Source organism: Lissotriton helveticus, chromosome 10 (genome assembly GCF_964261635.1).
Source record: "Lissotriton helveticus chromosome 10, aLisHel1.1, whole genome shotgun sequence".
Classification (NCBI taxonomy): Eukaryota; Metazoa; Chordata; class Amphibia; order Caudata; family Salamandridae; genus Lissotriton; species Lissotriton helveticus.
This window is the reverse complement of record NC_136071.1, coordinates 318,920,429-318,945,640: the sequence shown is the minus strand read 5'-3', so window position 1 is coordinate 318,945,640 and position 25,212 is coordinate 318,920,429.

Here is a 25,212-nt window from a genome sequence, read left to right as displayed (position 1 = left end):
GTGACCTTCCTTTTGTTGGCTTTAGGGCTCTGGGCACTTTACCACTGCTAACCAGTGCTAAAGTGCATATGCTGTCTGTCTAAATTGTGTCAGTGATTGGTTTATCCATGATTGGCTACTTACTTACCAGTAAGTCCCTAGTACAGTACAGCAGATGTGCACAGGGCTGGTAAATCCAATGCTACTAGTGGGCCTGTAGCACTGATTGTGCCAACCACATGAGTAGGGCTGCAAACATATCTCAGACCTGCCTCTGCAGTGTCTGTGTGTGCACTTTTAAGCTGCCATTTCGACCTGACAAGTGCACCCACTTGCCAGACCCAAACCTTCCCTTCTACTAGATGTAAGTCATCCCTAAGGTATGACCAAGGCAGCCCCATGGGCAGGGTGCAGTGTATTTAAAAGGTAGGACATGCACTGATGTGTTTTACATGCCCAAATTGTGGGAGATGTTGCCACTGACTCCTGAATAGGGCTGTGCCTGTCCTCACACAAAGCTGTCTCTACCCCCTCCCTGTAGTTTTGCTGAAGCCAGGTCTGGGAAAGGCTGGGTCTTGTGCACTAGAATTTTGTCTACTTCAAATGCATTAAGGGGTATAAGTATCTGACTAGTGACACCCCAAAATGAGAACACATATGGACTGAGAGCATTCTGCCAGAAAGTAGAGCTGGGTGCTGTAGGAGGGACTGTCACTCTGCCTGTTGCTTTTTGGTGCTGGCCTGCTGCTTACTGCTGTCCTGGGAGTGAAACGACTGGACTTTGCTTTCTGTATCCTGCTTCCAAGGTTCTTCAAAGGCGTTTGTGTTAAGAAGTTTCAGGGCCATCAAAGACTTCACCTGCCAGTGCCTAGGCTCTTCTTCTGAGAGTCCTGGGTCCTTTGAAGTGTAACCTGGTAATTTTAAGGAGGAAATCCACTCATCGACTCCCAGAGCCTGTTTTCTCGATGCACCACTATAAGAGTGACGCATCGTCACTGCCTGTCACGAAGCATGGTTTTAGCTTTACGCGTTGACCATGGTTTTGACCGCAGGCCCCAGCATGCCCACGCAGCATATCAGCAAAATCACCACAGCCTGAGTCCCGAGCACCGTGTCTCTGCCAGCCCTGGCACCTGCCCTACTCCAATGCAGCACCTGCTTCACTGCTGTGGAATCAATGCAGTGCCTGCCTCATCGCAGTGAAATTGATGCAACTTCTGCTTTGCCACTATCACATCAACCAAGTGCTTCTGAATTTTTGATGCATCATCCCTGGGCACTGATTCTTCATCGACACCTTACCTCTGTAAGTAATCAATCCCGCTTATCTGGAAACCGACGCATCACATCCCCTGCCAGTAAGGAACCGATGCATCACCTAATTCACCAGTAAAGAATCAACATATCTTCTCCACTGCCTAGCAGTAAGGAACTGAACCATCACCTCCGCTGCCAGTAAGGAACCAATGCATCACCTCCCCTGTGTATTAAGGAACCAATGCATTGCTTTGCTTTTCCAGTGCCTCACCTCCCCTGTGCCTTGCACCGTCTTTGATTTTTGACACATGTAACATATTTTGTGATAAAACAAACACATCCATTGATTTCAATAGACTAAACTTGCTGAATCTTTTAAAAGTGATAATTTGACTTGTGTATGTTGGACTTTTGTTGTTATGGTCTTGTTTTATTCAGATAAGTATTGGCAATTTTTCTAAACTGGTGTGGACTCCTTTTGTAATGTTTCACTGTGTTACTGTGTGTGTGTACAAATACCTTAGACATAGCCTCTGACATAAGCCTGACTGCTGATGCCAAGCTACCAGGGAGGTGAGCAGGGGTTATATTAGCTGTGTGACACCCTTACCCTGACTAGAGTGAGGGTCCCTACTTGGACAGGGTACAAATGACTGCCAGGTACAGACCCATTTCTAACAATTACCATTTGCAATTGAAGACAGATAACTAGTATGTGGTGACCACAATATGTCAGGTTTGACAAATAAATAGTAAGAATGTAAATTATACATATCCTGTCTATAATTATGACAAACTAAATTCCACCACTGGTGAATAGTGATATTATCTTTTGATTTCCAATTGGACATAATTACCTGCAGGCCAATCGCAATGAGAAGATCCACCAATTTTTGTAAGAATTTTATTATACGACAAAATATTGCATAAGCCACCAAGGAATAAAGTGACCAGTGAGTATGATGTAGAAATTGTATTAATAACCACAATTCTTGTCCAGATGAGAACCCAGAATTCAGATACTTTAGGGCATAGGAAAAACAGATGAGTATATGAACCAGAATTGGTGTTGCCCCTTCAACAGATATCTCATTTGATATGTTTAAGTTTAAATAGGTGTTCCGGTGTATAAAATAAACTGGTGCAAATATGATATAAGCTTTGGGTGAGGTTGACTAAATGGGCTGCAGAATGGATCTTCGCCCATATTTTATTCCTTAAGGAAGTGGTCCAACTAGATTGTAGTTCAAGTTTCCATGAAACCTTTCAGTCTGGATTCAACCTATCCAACTGAGCCATTCTTAATCATTTATATATGAGTACATCTTTAGGGGAAAGTTTAATAGAGATTGGAGTGATCTGCAAAACATGACTCTGACTAGTAGAGGATGGCAGAGATTAAAGTGAAAATGGAAGCATAGATTCTAAGAACTTGTAATTGTTTAAGCCACTTGGAGGAATGATTTTTAGGAGAAAGGAATTGATTAAAATGAATTAATTACATTATTATGACATAGTAATTGGGAAACAGTAAAGATGCCCTCATCTAACCACGTCCGCCAGATCAACGTCTTCCCATTTTTTTCTAAATCATTTATAATACCAGATGAGACTTTAGGAAAATTGTTCAAACAGGGATAAATGAGTGACCAAGTTTGGCTTAAGTATGGAACATATGGAATATATTATTGCCCAGTGAGTCATTGTGCACCAGATTCAAGTTGCACTGCTTTGTAGACTAAAGCCAATATTACTTAACCTATGAAACCATTTTTTTTCCAAGTAATCCAAAGTAAACAATTTAGTCCAAAATACTCCAGAGTACATGGAGGCAGCGTGATTTCAGCAAATAATGCTGAAGATATGTCCAGTCAGGCCTTAACCAGCAACACGTTGAATCTCACTATTCATCCTGGACATTCGTACAGTCATTCATTCACTCAATGCATTTCAGGCACTTAGCCCCTTCATAAGGGGTAACTATGGTATAAAGAGAAGCACATCAGCAACTCGAGTTGACATAAGTATAAACATGAGTATAAAAATAAATACTCCTTTTGACAAAGCATAATATACTGACCATAAGGAATTCCTTTAGTTTGCACGCTAATATTCTAAATGTTTTGCCATTGAGCAATTTATTAAAAAGGATGAACATTTAAAGCAGGAGTGCACTCGATTATCCACTGTGATATATTAAATATGGAACAGCAATGGGATGGTTGAGAGAATTGTGTACCACTAAGGAGGGTGAGACATATTGTAAGGATTTTGGTGTATTATAAGGTATGACTCTGCAGCCTTACCATAGAATACACTCACTTAAACTGTCTTGGGTCAAGGCCATTTGAACAAACTTCAACTCAACCCTTGGTTGCTATGGCTTTGAGCAGCAAGGTTTGAAAAAAGAAACTAGTGTAAAGCATTTAACAGTACAAACAACAAAATAAGAAAGCCAAACAACATGAAAGAAATATAATACCAATTTATAAAATTAGATTATATTTTTCTGAACCTTTGAAATCTAAGTTGAGAAAAATCCAGTGGAGGGCTCTAGAGATACAGATCATTAACAAAATTCTTAATTTGTAATTCAACTGCAAACTGTAAAGTTTGAAAACTTTTGAAAAGTTTGTAAAAGTTAGTTTGACAATTTCTGCCCAGCCTGGGAGACCAAATCCAACAGAGCGAAGGACTGGGCATGCAATGAGTGGAGAAGTGTGGTTCAATGGTTAGAGCGGTAGACCCTGATGCAGAGGTCTAGCCCGGGACCAGGGTTCAATTCCTCGCCTCAGCGGGTCTTGGGCTCAAAAATTCCACGGACCTGATAATTCTCGTCTCGGTGCCTATTCCAATCATGGAATCCCACTCTGCAACTCTGGGCAATAGCTTGCTTAATCTCCACAACGGCCCCCACAATGCTAAGGATGCCTGGCCTCTACCTTGGGGATGCCCACGAGTGGACACCTCACAGGGAAAGCCAGGATGGGTTCCACAGCGGTATTCGTACATGCGCCTTGAGACCCTTGCGGGTGAGTAGTGCGCTATACAAGTATCAATTTACAATTTACAATGAGGTAGATTAGGACAGTTACCTGATACCAGAGTGTATTCCTGGACAGTTCCAAACTTTACTGCATGACCGCTATACCCTTCAATGGAGTGGCCCTAATTCTGCAGCTGCAGGCGATGAAGATGCTCAAGGATGCCCTGGTGCTATGCAGTTGACAGGTGTCGGTTGGGGAGAGTTTGGCCACAAAGGTCAGTGTCCCTCAAAGACCTCTTTGAGGCTGTTAGAGGCAATCTGCGAATGGGCTACCAGTCTCCTTGTACAGCAGTCCCAGTGATATCCTTTCGTGGGGGCTGGTGTTCATCTTGTGCAAGCAATTAGGACTCAGATGGCTAACTCAGGTGCATCATTTGTCTATCAAGGATTAGTCTCTTGTGGTGCCCAGCACCAGCTAGTAGCAAATCCTATTCAGTGGCTACCAACTTGCTGATGTGGGCTACTTCATGTGTGCTGAACCTGGTGGGGGTTCCAGATGGTCAGTCCACTGTTACTTTGAGTGTCTCTTTTGGGCTGGGTCACAACTTATCCCTGAGCCAGAAGCCACAGGCACAGTCCTCTCTTCGCTATCCCAAGGTGAAGCAGGTGCAGTCCATCAGACGGTGCCACCATTCCTTGTGCAGTCAAGGAGCAGCAGGGCAGTCCTGTTTCCAGTTCTGACATGATCTGAGGTCCAGAAGTGTCACATTGATTCCCCGAAAGTGTTCTGGGGATGACACAGTCATTAGCCAGTGGGCTACCAAGTCACCTTCCTTTTGGTGATGACTTCCCAGATATGTGTGGCATCTAGCAGTCCCAGAGGGCACTATTCTGTCCACTCACAGGATGTCTAGATCCTTCCTCAGATATCAGTTGCTTGGTAGGCAACTTTAGAGTGTGTGGCTGCCTGTGGGCTACACATCCACAGGAAAACTGGTTTCGGCAGTTATTTCCCTCTCTGTCTCCAGCCTGCCTACCTCAACTATGGGCAGCACCTCAGGAGAGTGAATAATGCTTGCCCATCAAAGGTGGCTTTGCGTTTGAAGCTGGCCTTTTGAGATAACACCCTGTGTGACATCCTGGGAAGGGGAGATAGCACCTCGCCATGTAGCTTGCTGCTATTGTTCAAAGTTGGGGTGCTATTCACATGACTCCCAGGCAGGCAGAATTCTGTCTGCTGGCCAGTGCTTGTGTAAGGCTACTGTACCACTGAGTGCCGGCTTTCTAGAAATTGCATTTCTTTAATAGTGAAATTAAATTCAACCTTGACATTCAGTCGGCTTTAATGACAAGATTCCTTTGATACCTTACAGTACCCAGCTAGGTTGTCCCACTCAGATGTTAGCCTGGCTGGGAGGTCAGCTGGTAACCCTGTGTTAGCCAAAAGGGCTACTGACACCTCCACAACAAAATGACAATTTGAAAGTGTTGCTATTAAGACACGTATACAAATACATGCCCTATTTAATAATATACAGCTCCCTGCCTTAGGGCTCTGTAAGCCTTCCATAGGGGAGACTTTCATATATTGCTAGGGGAAGTGGGTGGTTTGGCATTACTTTCAATGGCAAACATCAAACTAGTAGTGTTGCCACTGCCCTTTTAAATGGCAAACATCAAACTAGTAGTGTTACCCCTGCCCTTCCAGTCTGCAGTGACAGAGTGGGAGCCATTTTGTATATTGTCACACACAGGGTGGCACAAGCAGTATTGCAGTCCTGGGTGGACACTCTGGCTCACATGCCCTGGGTACCATATATTACATACTAATAAGTGAGTCAGTCCTTGCCAATTGAAGATAGCCAATTTGACATATATTTTGTAATTGGTTAGAGCACTGACACTGAGTTCTGATTAGTTGGCCTCAGTCCATTCACAAAATCGATAAACCAGCAGCACATGTGGAGGTGTATATGCAAAAAAGGCTTTTCCGTACACATATAAAGAATGTGTTTGTGGGAAAAAGGCGATACATTGGCTCACTCTAAGTGAAACCATAATTTAGGTTCAGAATTGGAGTGGTCCACATAGCAACCATGGCACTGACTAATGCCAAATGCTTTATGATGGAGGGGAAAAAATCTGGGAAATTCCCCCACCTGAAGACATGGGTAGTTTCAAGCAATGCAAAGATATACAAAAAGGTTTACCATTCCACAGAAAATTAGATAATAGCTTGTCTAGAGTAGCAACATGCTTACTAGGAATTCTGATAAGCAACATCATAAGAAGAACATTAATAATTGGAAGTATCATAATTTTGATGGTATCCAGGTGGAGCTACCAAGACAAAAATAACAGTGACCAAACCTGCATAAGTTTGGTAATCCTGGAAAGAAGAGCGTCCATATTGGATTTCAACGTGTCTCTGAGATTATTACAATACAAATATCCCAGTCATTTAATCTTGCCAGGATTCAAGGATTACCCTGCTTCAGCGATTGGGGTTTTTAAACAGAGCTTGTTCAAGGGCATAACTTCTGGCTTTTAAATATTAAGCTTATATCTTGACACCTCTGAGTATGCTCATAACTCATCAAAGAAATGTGGATGTGAGAATTCCAGTGTGGATCCTTTAAGAAGAATGGCATCAGCATATGCAGTAAATGTAATATGTAAATGCTTGATTTGGATCCCAGACAGGTTATCAGAATGTTTCAGTCGATACATAAAGGGCTCAAGAGCAAGAATAAATAACAGGGGTGATTAAGGATAGCCTTGCCTCGTACTTCTTTTCAGAGGGAAGTATGGAGATTGCATTCCATTTACCACAACCGTGGAATGAAACAAAGAGTAAAGTAACAAGATAAATTGTAGAAATCTATGACCAAAGCCATGCCAAAATTAGGCCTGCATATGAAATGGCTAATTATTCCCATCAAAAGCTTTTTTTATGTGCAACGTTATCATAGCATGAAAGTAATTGAGTTTAGCGGCTTTGTTGAGGAGAAGTGTGGCTCTATGTGGAGAAGTGTAGCTCAATGGTTAGAGCGGCAGACCCTGATGCAGAGGTCTGGCCCGGGACCAGGGTTCAATTCCCGCCTCGGCAGGAATTGGGCTCAATTTCCTCAGACCTGATAATTCTCGCCTCGGTGCCTATTCTAATCATGGGGCCCACTCTGCAACTCTAGGCAATAGCTTGCTTAATCTTCACAACAGCCCCAACAGCGCTGGGATGCCTGGCTTCACCTTGGGGGTGCCCAGGAGTGGACATTTCAGAGGGAAAAGCCAGGAAGGGTTCCACAGCGGTATGCGTACAGCGCCAGGAAACCCCAGTTGGGGTCTAAGTGAGCTTTACAAGTACAAATTCATTTAATTTCATTTGTTAAGAATATTCAGAAATATATGTGAGTTATCGACTATGTTTCTATTGTTCAGAAAACCGTATTGTTTTATGTTGACTAAACCTATCATAAAGTCACTTAATCTCAGGGCAATTGTTTTAGCAAAAATTTAGCAGTCTGTGTTTATTAATGATATAGGATGATAATTCTTGCAAAGGAATAAGTTAGAGTCTTTTTTCAGAACAGGGCAAATCATGGCTTCTGTAAAGGAGCCTGAGGAGTTATTTAATTAAAGAGATTACTTAATTTAAATAACCTGGGGTATGATAATTTGGAAAAGTGGAGATAACATTCAACAATAAAACTATCCGGAACAGGCACCTTTCCGGCTTGGAGAGTTTGAACTAATGAAAACAATTCCTCTATTTGTGGTGGGAGCTCAAGAGGGGCCAAATTGATATGCATGGGGTTGCAGGCTTTAGATGAGACAAAAAGGACACAATTGTATCTTCAGAAGGATATGACTCAGGGGTATACAGGGTTTTGTAATGGTCTGCAAAGCACTTAGCAATGACCTGGCTTTAATCTTGAGGAGTGTGTAGAGTGCTTTCTCTGTTGAAAATTTATTAAACTGAATCTTGGCTACTACCAAAGCATCTAATCAGCTTTGTTATTTTTAGATGTGCAGTACCTCTGTTCCATTCGTTTAATGTCAGCTAAAATAGAGCTGGATTATTTTTCAATAGCCTTCCTTTTTGCGGAAAATTAATTAATAATGAAATGTCTAGAGGTGGCTTCAAAGGTATCTTAGATGAAATGACAAGAAGAATCCTCTATATCATTGTTCTAAAACTATTAATTCACAAATCTTTCATAGGAAGTGGGGAAACCCTTGCCAGAAAGTTATGTATTATTGAATCTCCGAGATTTGGGTGGTATCTCAAAGAATAACGAGATCAATAAGCATAAGGTCATGATCCAAGTTAAAAATTGTTCAAAATCTCTGAATTGACCAGGTGTTCGACTAAATATTCATTCAAACGTAGTCAAATCTGGTTTGAGGATCGTGAAGGCCAAATAAAAGGAGAATTATTTCAGAGTGGGATTAAATAATCTCCAGGAGCCTGATAGAACATGTTGTGTGATAGCATGCTTGAATGCATTGTAAGCTTTGCATAGAATGAACCGAGCAGAAGAATGCCAATCAAAAAAGGGTCAAAGATCTGATTGCAATCACCAACCAATATGTAGTTCTCAGTGGTGTATTATGCATCCAAAAACTTAAATCTTGTTTTGGAGGGCTGTAAACATTCAATATTGTGAAGATAGTATCAGCAATTTTAAGTTGAACTAAAAACCATATACCTTTGTCGTCATTCTCCTGGGTAATAAGTGATATGTTTAGATGTTTGTGGCAGAGTATATATACAAACCAAAGAAGAGAGTTAGGACAGTGTGTAGGCCGTCCTTGTCCCCGTGTGATGATGATTTAAACAACTTAGACAGGCAGAGTATAACCACACTGTTTTATGGAAATCAGAAGGGGAGAAATAGAGTTCACCCACTCATTGTGGGTTTTTTATGCTTATTATTATCTACATTAGTGAGGTCTGTTTTCGGAAGTAATGCCATCTGACATTTCAGTCTAGATAGATGAGATAAAGTACATTGGTGTTTAATAAGATTTTGTAAACCTTTAACAATTTATATTATGATTCTAAAATTCAGTCGTTAAGAAGACATTAATAAACATTAACATATTGTATAATAATTGTATTTCTGAGCGGAAGAATCAACTAATTGGCGGGCAGAAAAAGGGCTAACGGGGAAATGAAAGATTAAAGAAAGAGGAGAAGAAAAAGATGGGGGAAAAAAACCCAAAAAAGTGGATAGGACTAGGAGGCAGCACAGGAAGAAAATTACTTTTTTTGCAGATATATCCATAATGACAGAAAATAACATCCCAAAGGATAAAGAGGGTGCAGAACACCTATATAAGATGTACCGTTTTCAGCTCCAATGAACAAAAAGAGAAGACACAGCAGTAACGAATACAAAATACACTATACAATTAAATAAGGCTAAGAGGAGACAGAATGTACACTACAATATTAAACAGTACTTTGGTGGAAAGCAATGTAGGGATAGATAACACAAGATTAAACATACCCTAGATAACAGGATATTGGTACACAGCAACATTAGGACAGGGATGATGGAGGCAAATGGAAAACTCAATAGACACTTCTGCTGCTGAAATGCAGCAGGAAACAAAACCAGGAATGTTAAGTGGAGAAGTGCTCTGAAAGAAGAGTAATGCCTCAAAATCAAAAAAAACATAAAATTATACATGAAATGATTCAAGCATGACAGAAGTAACAGCCATGTCTTAGCAGTGGAGCTAATCTTCATGGCCTCCTGCTGATGTTGACGAAGGAAATTCTTCAGTTGGGCTGGGTACTCAAAAGTATAATATTTCTCTTTGTAAGTAATTTTGAAAAAGCGTGGATGGACCAAACCATATCTAATGTTCAAGGACTTTAATTGTGGACACAATTCAAGATAAAGCTTACTTCTAGCAGCGGTTGCATTGGAGACATCCTGCGAGAAGTAGATCTTGTTTCCAGACCAATACAAATCCCAACTTTTTTTATCTGCATGGAGAAATTTTATCAAGTAGGTAAACTGCAAAAAGAGAATAATACTCCCTCTTGACCCTGATATAAGGAGATGTTGCAGATGGTTTGGAGCCCAGACGATGAGCTCTTTGAATACTAAGAGAACTGTGATCTTGTATTTGGACGATAGAGGGGATGGCCTTTCGCAGAAGAGTGATCGTATTGAGAACTTCTGCATTCTACAGACTACCACAAAGTTTTAGATTTTCCTCCAATTCCTGTTTTTCAAATCTTTAGTAATCTTGTTGAGGTTGTCAATTTTGTTTGTCAACTGAGTTACCTCCAGATTAGAGTCCTCCAGGTCACTGATTTGTTGTTCGATAGTAGTAGTATGTTGATCATTGGAGGAGCATTTACCTTCAATACGCTGAAGGGATGTATTGGTTTCAACAGCAATGGGTTTTAATGCTCTTATTGCTTCAATGATATCCTCCAAGGAGAGGTGAGAATTTAATTTGAAGGAGAATCTATGTCCTTTTTGGGTCTTTTGACTGAACCAGTGGATTTCTTCGACAAAGGTGCTGAAGCTGAGGGAAAACTGCTTGCCCCATATTCACTGGTGCCTCCCATGAGGGTTGAACAAGGTCAAATTGATGTACTTTATGTCTTATAGTGAGTTTATTGGAGGAGGGGAGAGGTTTGAACGCTTTCTTCTGTTTAGAAGATCTGCCCATAAAGGACTATATAGGTAGAAAACTGTGCGATAACCATTAAAACTAGTAATGAAGTTGAGCAAGTGCAGTCATTTTACCACACAATGAGCTGGGACCAGTAAAAACCAAATAGAAGCTCCAAAGCATAATGAACTTGTAGTAAGGAGGTCCACGCAGGAAGGTTGTAAATAAAGATGATTTATTCAATCAGGTAACATGTTAAATAGTTCCAGTCAACAGGTAGTTCAGTTGTGAAGGGAGCCCCACCAGGAGCAGCATGTCTGCTGCTCAACCCATGCTCAACTGTCACTTTACCTCTCTGTGTGCCAACATTCCGAGTCACATCATGTCTCCAACATACTATTGAGTACAGAGCAGAAACAAACACTGACTGAGCAGGAGGTGTAAAATATATTACATTACAAATGCAGAGTACTACAGAACTTATATGACCAATAGGTATGAAAGAGGGGCAAATAGCTTGCTGAAAGTAGTGAGGCAGAGAATGCAAATGCGGAGATTATAATTTCTATAAATATCCAACTAAGGATTCATCACCTGCCATGAGATCAATAGTATGAAAATCCATGTAAATTAGGACAGTGACTCATGTTTTTTTTTCCTCATCTCACCAAATACGTTAGCAGATTTAACAAGCTGGTTTTTCAGTTCTTACTGGGCGCCCTTCAGCTATCTGCATCTGTCTAGGCCAACTGAGCCTTCCTCACATTTTTGAGGACTGGTGTAATCATAGGACTTAGCATCTGGGCCTGTTTTTAACCATTTATCAGTCGCAGGCGACGACCCCATCTTAACAGTGGAAGCCAAGTATTTGGTGAATTTCCCTCTCTGCCATCTTGATCTAAACTGGCCATATTGAGGGCGGCTTTAAGCCAATCTTCCCTCGCCGGAGGAGTTATAGCCTTCCATCTTATGCTAATCTCCCTCCTTGCCAATAGGATCAAGTATAATAACATGCCCATTTGGATCTGTGAGAGGACACCACTAGTGAGTCATTCCTACCAAATATCACCAAATGGAGATCTATCTCTTTATTGCATTCAAAAATAGATGTTAAGGTATCTTCCACATTTTTCCCTAAAAAAGTCAACTCCGGGCATTCAAAAAAAATATGAATATCATCGGCATTGAGGAGTTTGCATCTAGGACAGCTTGGTGTGGAGGCTGGGGCAAATTTGGCGATCTTGGCTGGGGTATAATAAAGCCTGTTAATCACGAAAAAGTGTTTTTTCTTCAGACTAGCGGGCTTTATATATTTATAAAGTAACTTGAGTGATGAGTCAAAAAATTCCTCTATGCCATTTGCTAGTTGTGTTTGATTCCAAGCTGAGATTTGGGAAGGGGTCTCTTTTTCCTCTGCTTCTAAGATTCTTGTATACCAGAGGGATATTTCCTTCTTTTTAGGTCGAGTGTCTTGTAACACCGATTCCAGGTCCCAGTTCCCAGTAATTTCTGCAGCTTCTGACTGATACCATGATCTTAATTGGAGAAACTTAAACCTGGAAAATCCTGAGCCTATCTTAGCTTGTACAACCTCCCATGGAAGAATCCTATCTGAATCCACCAAGCCCAACCACCTCATAAGACCAGCCCTTTTAATTGGAATAGCCAAACCAGCTCTCATACATGAGGGGGTCCCTGGGGTTTCCCATAGTGACTCATGTTGCAACAAAGTTCATTTAGCATGTCAAAAATCTGATATAAATAAATAGAAAGCACAACTGCCGTGATGAAATAACTTCAAAGTCAAAGTGACACAGCATAGATTTCCCCTCACAAAAAACGCAAGGCCTAAAATGTTGATGCCACCTGACAGGCGTTACACAGCAGGAAGAAACAGAGGCAAATACAGTATTTGAAAAAGACAAAAATAGACTTAATATGCAGCGCCCACCTTCCGATTTTGCATGGCAAGTAAAAGGAGAGCAGACGGTATCTGGAAAAGTTGAGCTTCTCAGAGTACACCGGAGCCGTTCGGGAGACTCAAACACCGGTGTCCATCTTGTGCAGTGCTTGCATCGCACCTCCCTGAATAACTGTTTGCATACTTTGGCACCATTGTCTTTCAAAGTTTGCTGTGTTCCTAAATATTGTAATAAAATGATTTAAACAAAATGAATTGCAAGTGAAGAGCAGAGGGGGTCTCTTCTTTTAAAACAGTGGCTTTTGTGGTAGAATGGAAATCAGTATGTTTTTTTTATAAGGCTCCTCTTTGTGGCCAACTGCTACACAATGAATTCTTTGTGTTGAAGCACTCTTTCTACACCTGGCCTTTTCTCTCTATTTTTCAATTCATGTATTGATTCATTGTCCTGTTTTGGCGATATTCTAGCAGCCCACCAAAAGAAACAAAAAAATACTCTACCAGGGACAGTGATAGCTCTCACTGGAAATAGCATTTCATTGGAATAAATAGAATCTTGGAAGAAAAACCCAAATCCTGTTGATCATACATTAACAGAGACTGGTTGAACCCTTATGAAATATAAGCAACTCTCTCTTGTCCCAGCAGCATAATAATGGGAGGATGCAAAGTTGTTTAATGGCCATCATATGCAGCTACAGTTCTGTTGTCATCTTTGGGATCAAAGCGCGTTTCACACTGAATGAGTCCTTACCTTAGGCAAAGCTATTTATCATCAGACACAGATCCCTTCAGAGTATGGTAAAGAGTAACTTCCCGATTTACCTTTAATTATTAGTACAATGCTGCACATTGCAGCTTATTATAATTAGTGCTTAATTTGCATAGGGGGTTGCAGGTTGTGTGTGCTAGCACTCATTTTCCATCGTCAGAACATTAGAGAGTAAGTCAGAAAATATAGAAAGAGAAAGACAGTAAAAGAGTGGCAAAAGGAGAAATCATTGGTAAAAACAACTTGCAAGAGGGAAATAAGACATAGGAAGTGTGGGTGGTTGAAGAAAGGGAGATGAAGATGAATCAAATCTAGGTAGCCTTAGTACTCACCAACCACAGCATTTGGAAACGCAGGCAATTGGATCCTAAGAAAACATTTGAGCCAATTAATGTAGTTTTTACAAATGAAGTACAGGTTTTAATTCAGAACTAATTCACATACATAGTCTACATGTATTTCAAATTCATGGTTTATTTACTCATGCTTGTATTTAATTCTGTTGAAAAAAAAAACTTTCTTTATACCTCCAATGCACATAAAAAGCCCAAAGTCTTTTCCTTTTTCAGGAACTGACAAACACTTAGAAGCATTAGCAAAGCCAATAGGTCAAGCCTATGCAAGAGCTTATGGCTCTGCCAATATTTTTTAGCTGTGTTGTACACCACTGTGTCTGCTATTCAGCATGGCTAAATATTTGCGGTGTAGAGGAGAGTGGATGGGGCAGAGTGGAGTGGTGTAGAGTGGAGTAAAGTGCAATAGAGTGGAGTGAAGTGGCATAGAGTGGAGTCTCATAGAGTGTTGTAGACTGGCACATAGTGTTGTAGAGTGAAGAGTCATAGAGTGGGGTGTCGTAGAGTGGAGTGCCACAGAGTAGAGAGTTTGAGAGTGGAGTGTTGGAGAGTTAAGTGGAGTGTGGTGGATTGGAATGGAGTGTTGTGGATTAGAGTGGCATGTCGAGGAGTGTTGTAAAGTGAAGCGGTGGAGAGTGGAGTGATGTTGAGTGGTGTAGAGTGGTGGGGCATATCATGTAGGGGCATTGCTTAGATGGACATAGAGTAGAGTAGAGGGTCATAGAGTGTTGTGGCATAGAGTAGAGCAAAGTCTTGCATAGTGAAGTAGAGTGTCTTGGAGGGCGTACAGGGGCATAGCATGTATTAAGGTAAAGTGTTGTAGAGTTGACTAAAGTGTCATAGAATGAAGTCAAGTGTTGTAGAGAGGCATCAAGTGGAGTGGTGTGGCATAGAGTGTAGAGGAGTGGCAAGAATGGAGTAGTGTAGACTAGTTTGTCATAGAGTGGCGTGGTATCGAGTAGCCTAGAGTGGCATGTCAGAGAAGGAAGTGGTGGAGAGTAGTGTGGCATAGAGTGGCATGGTGGAGAGTGGTGTGGCATAGAGTGACATAGCATGTAGTGGAGTATTTAGAGTAGGGGGTAGTAGAGTGTCATGGAGGGTCGAAAAGTGTTGTGGAAGGTCATAGAGTGGAGCGTCATAGAGTGTTGTGGAGTGACACAGAATGGTGTAGAGTGGAGCAGAGAGTTATAAAGTGGAGTAGAATAGAGTGTTGTGTAATAGAGTTGAGCGGCATAAAGTGGAGTAGAGTGAAATGGAATGGAATGGAGTGTCACAGAGTGGAGTACAATGGAGTGACATACAGGCGCATGCATCATTGTTGGCTTTTGCAATTCCTTAATTGCGATGTTTAAGTAATCACAATTAAGGAATCGCAAAAGCATATGCATGTAGAAATCGCTTAAAAATTTGCGATTTCTAAACATTCCTTAATTGCGACTCGCAAATTGCGAGTCGCAATTAAGGAATGCCCCCCCATTCATTCCTATGGGCCTAGAGGCCCATAGGAATGAATGAGGAGACATTCTTAATTTGCGAATCTCAATTAGAGAATCGCAAATTGAGAATGCAATTTCAAGGGTGCCAGTGTGTCAAAAGGACACCCTGTTACACCCCTGAAATGTATCCGTGCACATATATTGTGCAAACACATGTCCTTAGGGCATGTGTCTGCGCAACATGAAACTTTGAAAAATGAACAAAAGTGCATTTTTCAAAGTTTTTTCAAATTACCATGAAGTTTAACTTCATGGTAATTTGCTCCCCCAAATAGCGAAATCACTGATTTTTCTACTTTCATGCATTGCATTTAAGGAATCGCAAAATGCGATTCCTTAAATGCAATCACAATTTGAGAACTCGCAATTAATTGCGAATTCTCTAATTGCGAGGGCCTTGACCCTTGATGCATCGCAAAAGCTAATTTTGCAATCGCAAACGGACGATTTTTGCGAATCGCACCGTTTGCGATCACAAAAGGCTTTAATGCATATGCCTGATAGAGTGGAGTAGAGTGGCATAGAATAGAGTGATATAGAGTGAAGGGGCATCGAGTGGGCTTACACAGAGAGGTGTAAAGTGTCATAGATTGGAGAAAAGTGTCATAGAGTAGAGTGGAGTGCTGCAGAGTGGAGTCTAGTAGAGTGGCATAAAGTAGAGTAAAGTGTCAGAGTGGAGTGGCGTAGCGTGGAGTGGCATAGAATGGAGTAAAGGTACATAGAATGTCATAGATTGGAGTGGTGTATAGTGTCCTAGAGTAGAGCAGACTGTTATGGAGTGGAGTACAGTGGAGTAGTGGGGACTAGAGCGTTGTGGAGGGTCGTAATTTTTGTGGCATGGAGTAGAGTGAAATGTTGTAGAGATGAGTAAGGTAGAGTTCTGTTGAGGGGAGTAGAGTGTCACAGCTTAGAGTGGAGTGAAGCAGCATAAAGTGTAGTGGCATACAGTGGAATAAAGTAGCATTGAGCATCATACAGAGGAGTTTTGTAGAGTGGAGTAGAGTGGTTAGAGTGTGGTGTCATAGAGTGGCGTAATGGGTCATAGTGTGGGAAGTAGAGTGGAGTGGTGTGGATTGAAGTATAGAGTGTTTTAGAGTATTGTAAAGCGGAGTGGCATAGAGTGGAGTGGCATTGAGTGCCATAGAGTGGAGTGAAGTGGCGTAGAGTGGAGCTGAGTGTCAGAGTTGAATGACATAGAGTGGTATGGAGTGTCATCGAGAAGAGTGGAGTATTGGAGAGGGGAATTGCAAAAACAATTAAGACAAATGTTCTTCATTTTTGCTTTCCTAATTCTGATATATTCTGACATGTTTGCACAGTTTATTTACAGACATTTACATTTTGTTGGCTGCTAGAAAAAATACCATCCTACAGCCTTTCATCTCACATGGATACCTGGCAGGATTGTCACATAAATCCTCTCACTTTGAAGTCAAAGAAAGAAAAGTAAACACCAAGAACCCTCAGAAGATAGAGCCTGGCATGTGACCTCTGTCTTTGAATGAACAGCAAATGTGAAAAGATAAGAAAAACATGTAAAGGTCTGTTTACAGAAGGTGAGTTGGTGGAAGAATACATTAAAAACAACATGCTCCCCAGAAAGGACTAACTTGAACTGGACAGTCTAAAACAACTAAAGCCAGCAAATAGAAAGCAAGCAAATGTGACTTAGAAAAGACAAAGCAAATGATAAGCAATGGGTGGAATACATTCCCAAGGACGGTTTCTGAATGTGAATGTACCTAAGATGTCTTCAGCAAACCAAACAACTGTTCTATCTGGTAGGCGTAGCCCAAAAAAAGTAACAAAAACACAGAGGTAAATTATGTGTTTTGAAGGATTTTAGTAATTTTTCTGTAAGCAACATAAGCAGCATGTTTCAATTTTCGGTCTATATTTTTCTCCAGTCTATACTGCTAAATGTGAGAAACTTCAGGCTGTAATCAAGCAAACACATTTTCAAACAGCAGAATCTTTTAGTGACAAGTTACTTACCCTCATGTGAACCTTCACTTTTGTCGAAATGTCTCTCTCACAGAAAACAGCTTTTTAAATATGGGAATAAGAATTATTGATGATGTTCTGCATGAAATGTTTTTTGAAGTACCTTGTGAATTAATCTTAGTTATGTCTTATTTGAATAAAAATTGCTTCTGTGAAGCATGTTTCCCATTACTTGAAGTTCTGACATTCGGAATTATTGACTAATGTGGCTTGTAGAAACATTAAGGATGCCTTAAGATACAGGAGCAAAACAACAGTTGATGGACAAGAATGCAGAACAATGTCATACATTAACCCCAGTACAGAGATCTGGTCCAAAATCCATTGTTTGTTTGCTCACCACACCACCCCAGTTCAGACATGGCCATAGGCAAATCACCCTTGACCATGTTCCTCATGGGAACAGTCAAGCCCGAACTGCCAAGCCATGTCTTTCCTGGACCGGAATCAAGTATCCTAGGACCGGTTTCTGGCTATCAGCCGTTTTCAGCCAGGATAGCTTGACTCCAGTGGCGTGGAGAGCACGGGACTCATGTCTGAGCATACCCGTCCCACTCGGGGTGACAAATGCAAAAACAACAGTTGATGGACAGAATGCAGAACAATTTCATACATTCACCCCAGTACAGGGATAAGAGCCTAAATCCATAGGTGTGTTGCTCACCACACCACCCTAGTTCAGACATGGCCATATGCAAATCAGCCTTGACCCTGTGCCTCATGGGAACCGTCCAGCCCGAACTGCCAAGCCATGTCTTCCCTGGACCGGAAACAAGCATCCTAGGTACCTTTTATGGCTATAAGCCGTCTTCAGCCAGGATAGCTTGATTCCAGTGGCGTGGAGAGCACAGGACTCACGTCTGAGCATACCCGTCCCTCTCGGGGTGGCAAATGCAAAAACAACAGTTGATGGACAGAATGCAGAACAATGTCATACATTCACCCCAGTACAGAGATCTGGGCCTAAATCCATAGTTTTTTTGTTCACCACACCACCCCAGTTCAGAAATGGCCATATGCAAATCAGCCTTGACCCTGTGCCTCATGGGAACAGTCCAGCCCAAACTGCCAAGCCATATCTTCCCTGGACCGGAATCAAGAATCAGCACCGGAATCAGTGATGAGCAAAAAAATGATGGATTTAGGCCCAGATCTCTGTACTGGGGTGAATGTATGACATTGTTCTCCATTCTGTCCATCAACTGTTGTTTTTGCTTTTGTCACCCTGAGTGGGACGGGTATGCTCAGACGTGGGTCCCGTGCTCTCCACGCCACTGGAGTCAAGCTATCCTGGCTGAAGACGGCTGATAGCCAGAAACAGGCCCTAGGATGCTTGATTCCGGTCCAGGGAAGACATGGCTTAGCAGTTCGGACTGGACTGTTCCCATGAGGCACAGGGTAAAGGCTGATTTGCACCTTGTTTCGAAGAATACATTCCTGAGTTCTGATCAATTGAGTTTCTGCCCTATCTTCAGTACCAAGATGGCCACACTATGGTTCTTTGTTATGCACTCTTCATTGCAGAGAAATGGCTGCCTCCTTAATTTGTTGGATATTTCAGATGCTTTTGATCAGTTCTTTGTTTGTAAAATATTAAGTGTGGAGGGCCAAAATGTTTCTCAGGGACTCACCGTTTGTGCTGCAGTATTCCAGGATGGTCGACTACCAATGCTACCTATGCTTGATTACACCTTAGTCCTCTTTGGTATCTACCCTACACTTACTGTCTCAGTGTCTCACTCCTCCAGGTTCATTTTCATCCATGCTTTCACCTGCTGTCAATGTTTTCTTATCTTTCCCTTTCTTCTTTCTTGTTTTCCTCTCTCTTGCTCCTTGTCAAAGTCTGATATTTGATATCAGAGGGTAGCTGCTCATCACCTGCAACCACCAACACAAATTAAGCTTTGCAGTTCAAAGGTTAATAATTTGGGACTCTTCTGTCAATCTTGTCCATACACATATTGCTGGGTGAAAATATCTTGAAATGATTCTGAGCCATGGTTTTTAGTTGGTGCTCAATTTGTGAAACTACATCTTCCATGTCTCAATTTTTCTTAGTGCCCTGGGTTTCACCTAGGTTTGATCATATCCCCCAAGCTTCCACTTTTCTCAACACTGATTGATTGATTGATTTGTTCGTTCATTTTAGGAATTAGTAAGTGCATGTTCACTAATACAATACAGCAGGGTTCCCAGATCTTGGATGATAGGCATCTGCATAGGGAGTTCGTTATAAATTATGAAACCCGAGTATCTAAGAGAACAACTTTTCATCTGGGCCACTTTGATATATAGTTTATCAAACATAATATGAGTACTAGAGAGAGGACCTTGTACCTTTTTATGCCTGGAAATATTGTCCTTGAGACTCGAATGTTACAGGCCAGTAGTAAATCATATGTATAGCACACAGGGCTTTGAAATTGAGCCTTTACTTTATGAAGAACCAGTAAATATGTCTCCAATGAGCAGAGGCATAATCACACTTTTTAAGGCCTAACGGTTTTCTTATGGCAATGTTTTGTCTGCTTTGTAGCTTGACAAATGCAGAGTTAGGTATGTCTACATCTAGACGATTATACTAGTCTACTCGTGATAGCAATTCACAGAGAGGACCCCGAGCGAAAACTTCTTTTGAGAAAAGGGAGGATCTTCTCCATCAGATGGGGCATATCAAAGTAGGAGAAAGAATTATTCTGAGTTAAAAGACAACTTTTCATCAAGCAGCAATCTTTAGTCACTCAACAGTAGGTGCAGGAGGGTCACTGAGCAAAGAGGGCCAGATAGAACCACGGCAGTGATTTGTTTGCCTCTTTAACAACAGCTCACAATTTGTGTCCCTCCACCTTTGAGAAGGTCTTACTTATCAAACGCGTAATGCCTAGCGACAGCTGCTTATATTGTTCGCTAAACCCGAAGGAGGGTGCCCTCTGTGTACATCAGAGTGGAGTAGCTATAGGATCTGACCAACTGGGCTGCAGACCTGACATAGCTTTAAAAAAAACGTAGGTGAGTGTGGTATACCTCATACTACCCTTGAAACTGCGCCTTGAAACTGATTGATCAAAAGCATGGCAACAGCAGAACTTGTGATCAACCCTCCAAGAAGAAAGAAAACCAGGCAGCCATCACAAAAGACATTCCTTTCTACGTAGATCAGTTGGTCATGGCATTTTAAAACAAGAAGACACACAGCTTTATTTTAAAGTGTTTTTTCCTTCTGATATCACACATTTAGGTGATTGTGTCTGACTTGTAGCACAGATTGGCCTCTTACTTCTGAAGCTACTCAACAAAGGCGTAGGGTCTCAAGTACAAAGTTTTCTAACATTTGAAAACTCACTGAATCAGTAAATTTGAGGATTTGTGACTGTCAAAACACTCTTTGAAATGAAATAAAACTATTTTAACGATTCAATAAAGGTTGTCTGAAATGTTAAATGGGTTTAGGAAACATTAGGGAATTACTAATTGGTTAGAGTATTTTAAGGGTGTTCCTTCCAAATACCAGTTCCTTAAGGTATGTATTGGGGCCATATGTATCAAGCAAAATTGCGATCGCAAAGGCCGAAATTCGCAGAATTTCGAGCATTTGCAATAGCAATTTTGCTAAATGGTATGTGTGAAGGCAAATCTGCGTGCAAAATGAGGAATCACAAAATTTGCGATTCCTTATTTTGCGATTGCATTTAAGGAATCGCAAATTTTGCGATTGCCTAAATGCAAGGTAAGAAGCACCAAAAAAGTGCAATTTGGCCATAAGGAATTGCAAATTACCACCAACTTCAAGTTGGTGGTAATTCGCGATTTCTTTGAAAAATGCACTTTTTTGCATTTTTCAAAGGGCAATGTGAAGCACATACATGCCCTTAGGGCATGTATGTGGCCCACATGTGCAACCATGCTTATTTCAGGTGTGCAACAGGGTGTCCTTTTGACACCCTTACACCCTTGAAATTGCATTCTCAATTTGCGATTTTCTAATTGCTAATCGCAAATTGAGAATGTCTTCCCATTCATTCCTTCGGGCCTCTAGGCCTATAGGAATGAATGGGGAGGTATTCCTTAATTGCAAATCGCAATTTGAGATTCGCAATTAAGGAATATGTAGGATTCACAAAATTTATTGCAAATTCTACATCCATAGAATTTTGCGATTCTCAAATAGTGATTCGCAGAAAATTGCTATTTGTGAATCGCAAAAGAGGATTTTGATACATATGGCCCTTGATGTTTTGAGAACAAAATTAATATTTCCCCATCAACTCAAAAGAGGTGCTAACCCATGTATAATTTTTAAGGAGTTTCTAATGCCCTTTCCTTTGGGAATGGAGAAAAATCATGTTTAGGAAAAGCTACGAACCACTGCCTAATCTTAAAAAAAAAATAGAAAAAAAGTTACATTTTTTTTTTAAACCCATGAGGTTAAGAAAGCATTTGTGCTTAAAAAAAAAAGATGGGTTTATTTAAAAGCAATCACAGATATAATGGTCTGCTGATGCTAGCAGGATACAGGATTGTAGCCAATCGTATTGGGTCTCAATTGGCAACCTAACTCATCAATATTTATCAGGAAGGTAGAATTGCGAACCATCAATATTCTGTATTTTGTAAACCAACCTGTTAATGCATAGGTCGGTTCACAAAATAAGAATGCTTTTAGTAAAAGTAGGTGCACAATTTTACCTAATGCATGTTTTGTACATTAGACTCCAAGTATTTTGTACTCTTATCATCCTCACAACCTGCCATGGCCAAACATGGCGGTCCCAAGTGGTCTGATTGAGTAAGATAGGGCTATACGGAAAATATCTCTTTTTGGTTACATGAGCTAAATCATTACAAACTTTCTCGATTTTCGTTTGACTTTTCAAGATAATTTCTCAAAGGGAGGCAAAGGGATGCAAAAGCTACTTTTGTGAGAGATTGCTAAAACGGCATTATTTCTTCAGCTAATTTCTGCAGAGCAGTACACTTCTTTATGTTTCCCAACACAGATTATAGTAATGAGGGTTTGGCTGGGGATCCCTTAGACCTTAGTGTGGCCCCTGAAGTTAAATTTCCTTTCTGCCATACGCTTTAATAATGGCTCAAGGAAGTTTGGCAATGTTTCAACTTCATTTCCTGACATGTGTCATTTACTCTCACTGGCTGTCATGGAATCTGGAGGAAGCTCTTTTGTGGTTTGATAAATTAAATAATAATCCAGTAAAGAAAAACTCATATTAATTAAAACTATAAAGATAATCAATTGGTTTTTCTCATGTTTTTTGTTTAAATATCACAGAACATCACATACAATAACATGGGATCTACTTTCCATGTCAATCATGCTAAAACTCATTTTACACCGATGTGTCTCCCAGCACCCTATGGTCTGGGCACTTTCTCCGTCCCATCTCATTCAATAGTGGTCGTTCTTCCCGTTGCCCTGACTACATTACTCAGAAGGTTCTACCTGTCAGGGATTATTGGGTTCCTCATCTAGCCTACAATATGCTTTCCATATCATCCACACTTTGTTGATCTTTCTGGGACATCCTCTGCCCTCATAAACCACCCTTTCTGCTTCATGCACATATTCATACCTTCCTTACATTTGTCGATTATAGGCATTTGTTTCTTGACCCACAGTGGTGCTGCATCGCTCTTTGCTACTACACAGTCCAGCATACGCAAGTCAAAGCACCTTTAGGGTGTCCCAAAGATCTCCACCTCCATACCTCCAGGTTGTCCTCAGAGGATTGCGTCCAAGTATGTTTGGCACATTCCCATAGTCTGTTTAAGAAAATGTCCTCTTCTGTAACACAACATATGCAGTTGGGGTTGGCAGCCCATCCCTTTTTGAAACGTTTATGTTTCTTAAAATAGGATTGGTGGAGAATTTATAGATGAATTAACCTTAGCCTCACTTTGCTGGCCACTTACCTCGGGTGCCCAAGGGCTGCTTCCCAATCTACATCTTCAAGGGCTCCTACTTTCCTCTCCCATCTGACCTGCAGGCTTTGAAGGTTGTTGGGGGATATTAATAATCGTGGTGCAGTAGAGCTGAGAAACTGGCTTCTGAATGATCTCAGTGGGGAATGATCAGATATACCCAAATCAAAGTATTCCACCTGTCTCACCCAGTGGATCTCATCTGCCAGCTGGAACACATCGTCCAGGCGGGACAGTGACACATGAGTCTCTGATAAGAATGAAAATTGTCTGTCTGCCTGGTGTTTCTCCCTCCACACTTCTACCAGCCCCATGATATGCACATAGTGAGCCAGGCTAAGTGGAAATCTGTGATGATGCTCAGGCATCACTTTGTTAAAGTACCCTCTTACCACATGTATTTCTGCATCTGAGGCTAATAGTAAGGGTCCCAGATGGTCTAAAGTTGTATTCAGTAATTTAGGGGGTGCATATACATTCACTATATGGAGACTTCTCCTATTCCAGTTTCCCTGAACAAACATATAGCACCATTTGGGGTCAAACCATTGGTTGGTTACTTGAAAGGGGGGATATTTCTAGCTAGAATCTCCATCCCTCTTGACCCTCCTGGGTAACCTACATTCGCCAGCAGTATGTACTTTCTCCTTTGAAGGCATTCATCATTATTTCCCAGATGGTGTGTTTCCTATAGCAACACTATATCTAGGTAATGCAGCCGAAGATATTGCACTTCCAATCCCCTTTTACTCTTGTAGCACATTCTGTTGACATTCTAGAAACAGACTTTTAATTGAGTATCTGTCTAGGCAGCGTGTTTGTATGTACCCCTGTCTCCCTCCATCACCAATGTCTTCCTCCTCTCGTCATGTTGCGTAATGTGAGATGGATGCAGCACCATAAGTGTTTAAATGTAAACTTTATACCCTATGCCCCCACCTATATGTTGGCCCTGAACTACCCAAATACCCATCTCCAGAAAGGTCTGTTAACCCTCCCTCACATCAACCATGTACCAGTCTTGTAAAGCCTGGGAAGATTAAACTTTTCAGAGAGCCATGGAGTGTCACTTTCCTGCCTCTGACTGTATGTAGAATAAGGCCCTCGTCTCAGTAGTCCAGCAACTGAGCTATGATCGCCCTGGGCGATGCTCCTGTTAGAGGCTTACGCAGCAGGGCATGATGGGCCTGTTCAATGAGGAAATGGGGGAGAGGCTCTCTGCTGGCACAAAGGTGCACACCCAATGTTTCAGGAATTGTTCCAGGTGTAACTTTTTTACACCCTCCGGAAAACACACAATCACTGACTGTTGCACCTAGTGTGGCCCCTCTGCATCTGTTACTCAGTAAGTAGATTTACACATATCCTGCTGCTGTAGGGCCACATCTGCCTACATCTCTAAAATCTTTTTATCTAGGGCATTCTGAGAGGCCTCTACAGCCTGAAGGATCTCATCCATCCTTGGATAGGGTGGCTCCTCATTCCCCTCCACTCTTAGCTCAGGAAATCCCCCATTGCAGCCATTGTGGTGGTAAAGAGCAGTGGCTTGGTGAATTTATCCAATCTTCCATATTTTGGCAGAATCTTGTGCTGTCATTACTTGCCCATTGACTAAAGGCACACAGCAACTGTGACAGGCCAGACCATCCCTCTAATTCCGTGGAAGGAGAGTGTGGGGTGAGGGCAAGCGGCATGAGCAGCCTGTCTTGCTCCCAGGAAGGGCTATCCAATGATTGATGAGTGTCCCAAGACAGTTCCCTGGTGCCACTTTTACTCCCCTCAGGAAGGGGGGTGTTAGACCTGGCCCTTTTCACAGGTTTATCCCCAAACGTTAAGCCTTTTGGCTCCTATTTTTCTGACCCTGTTTT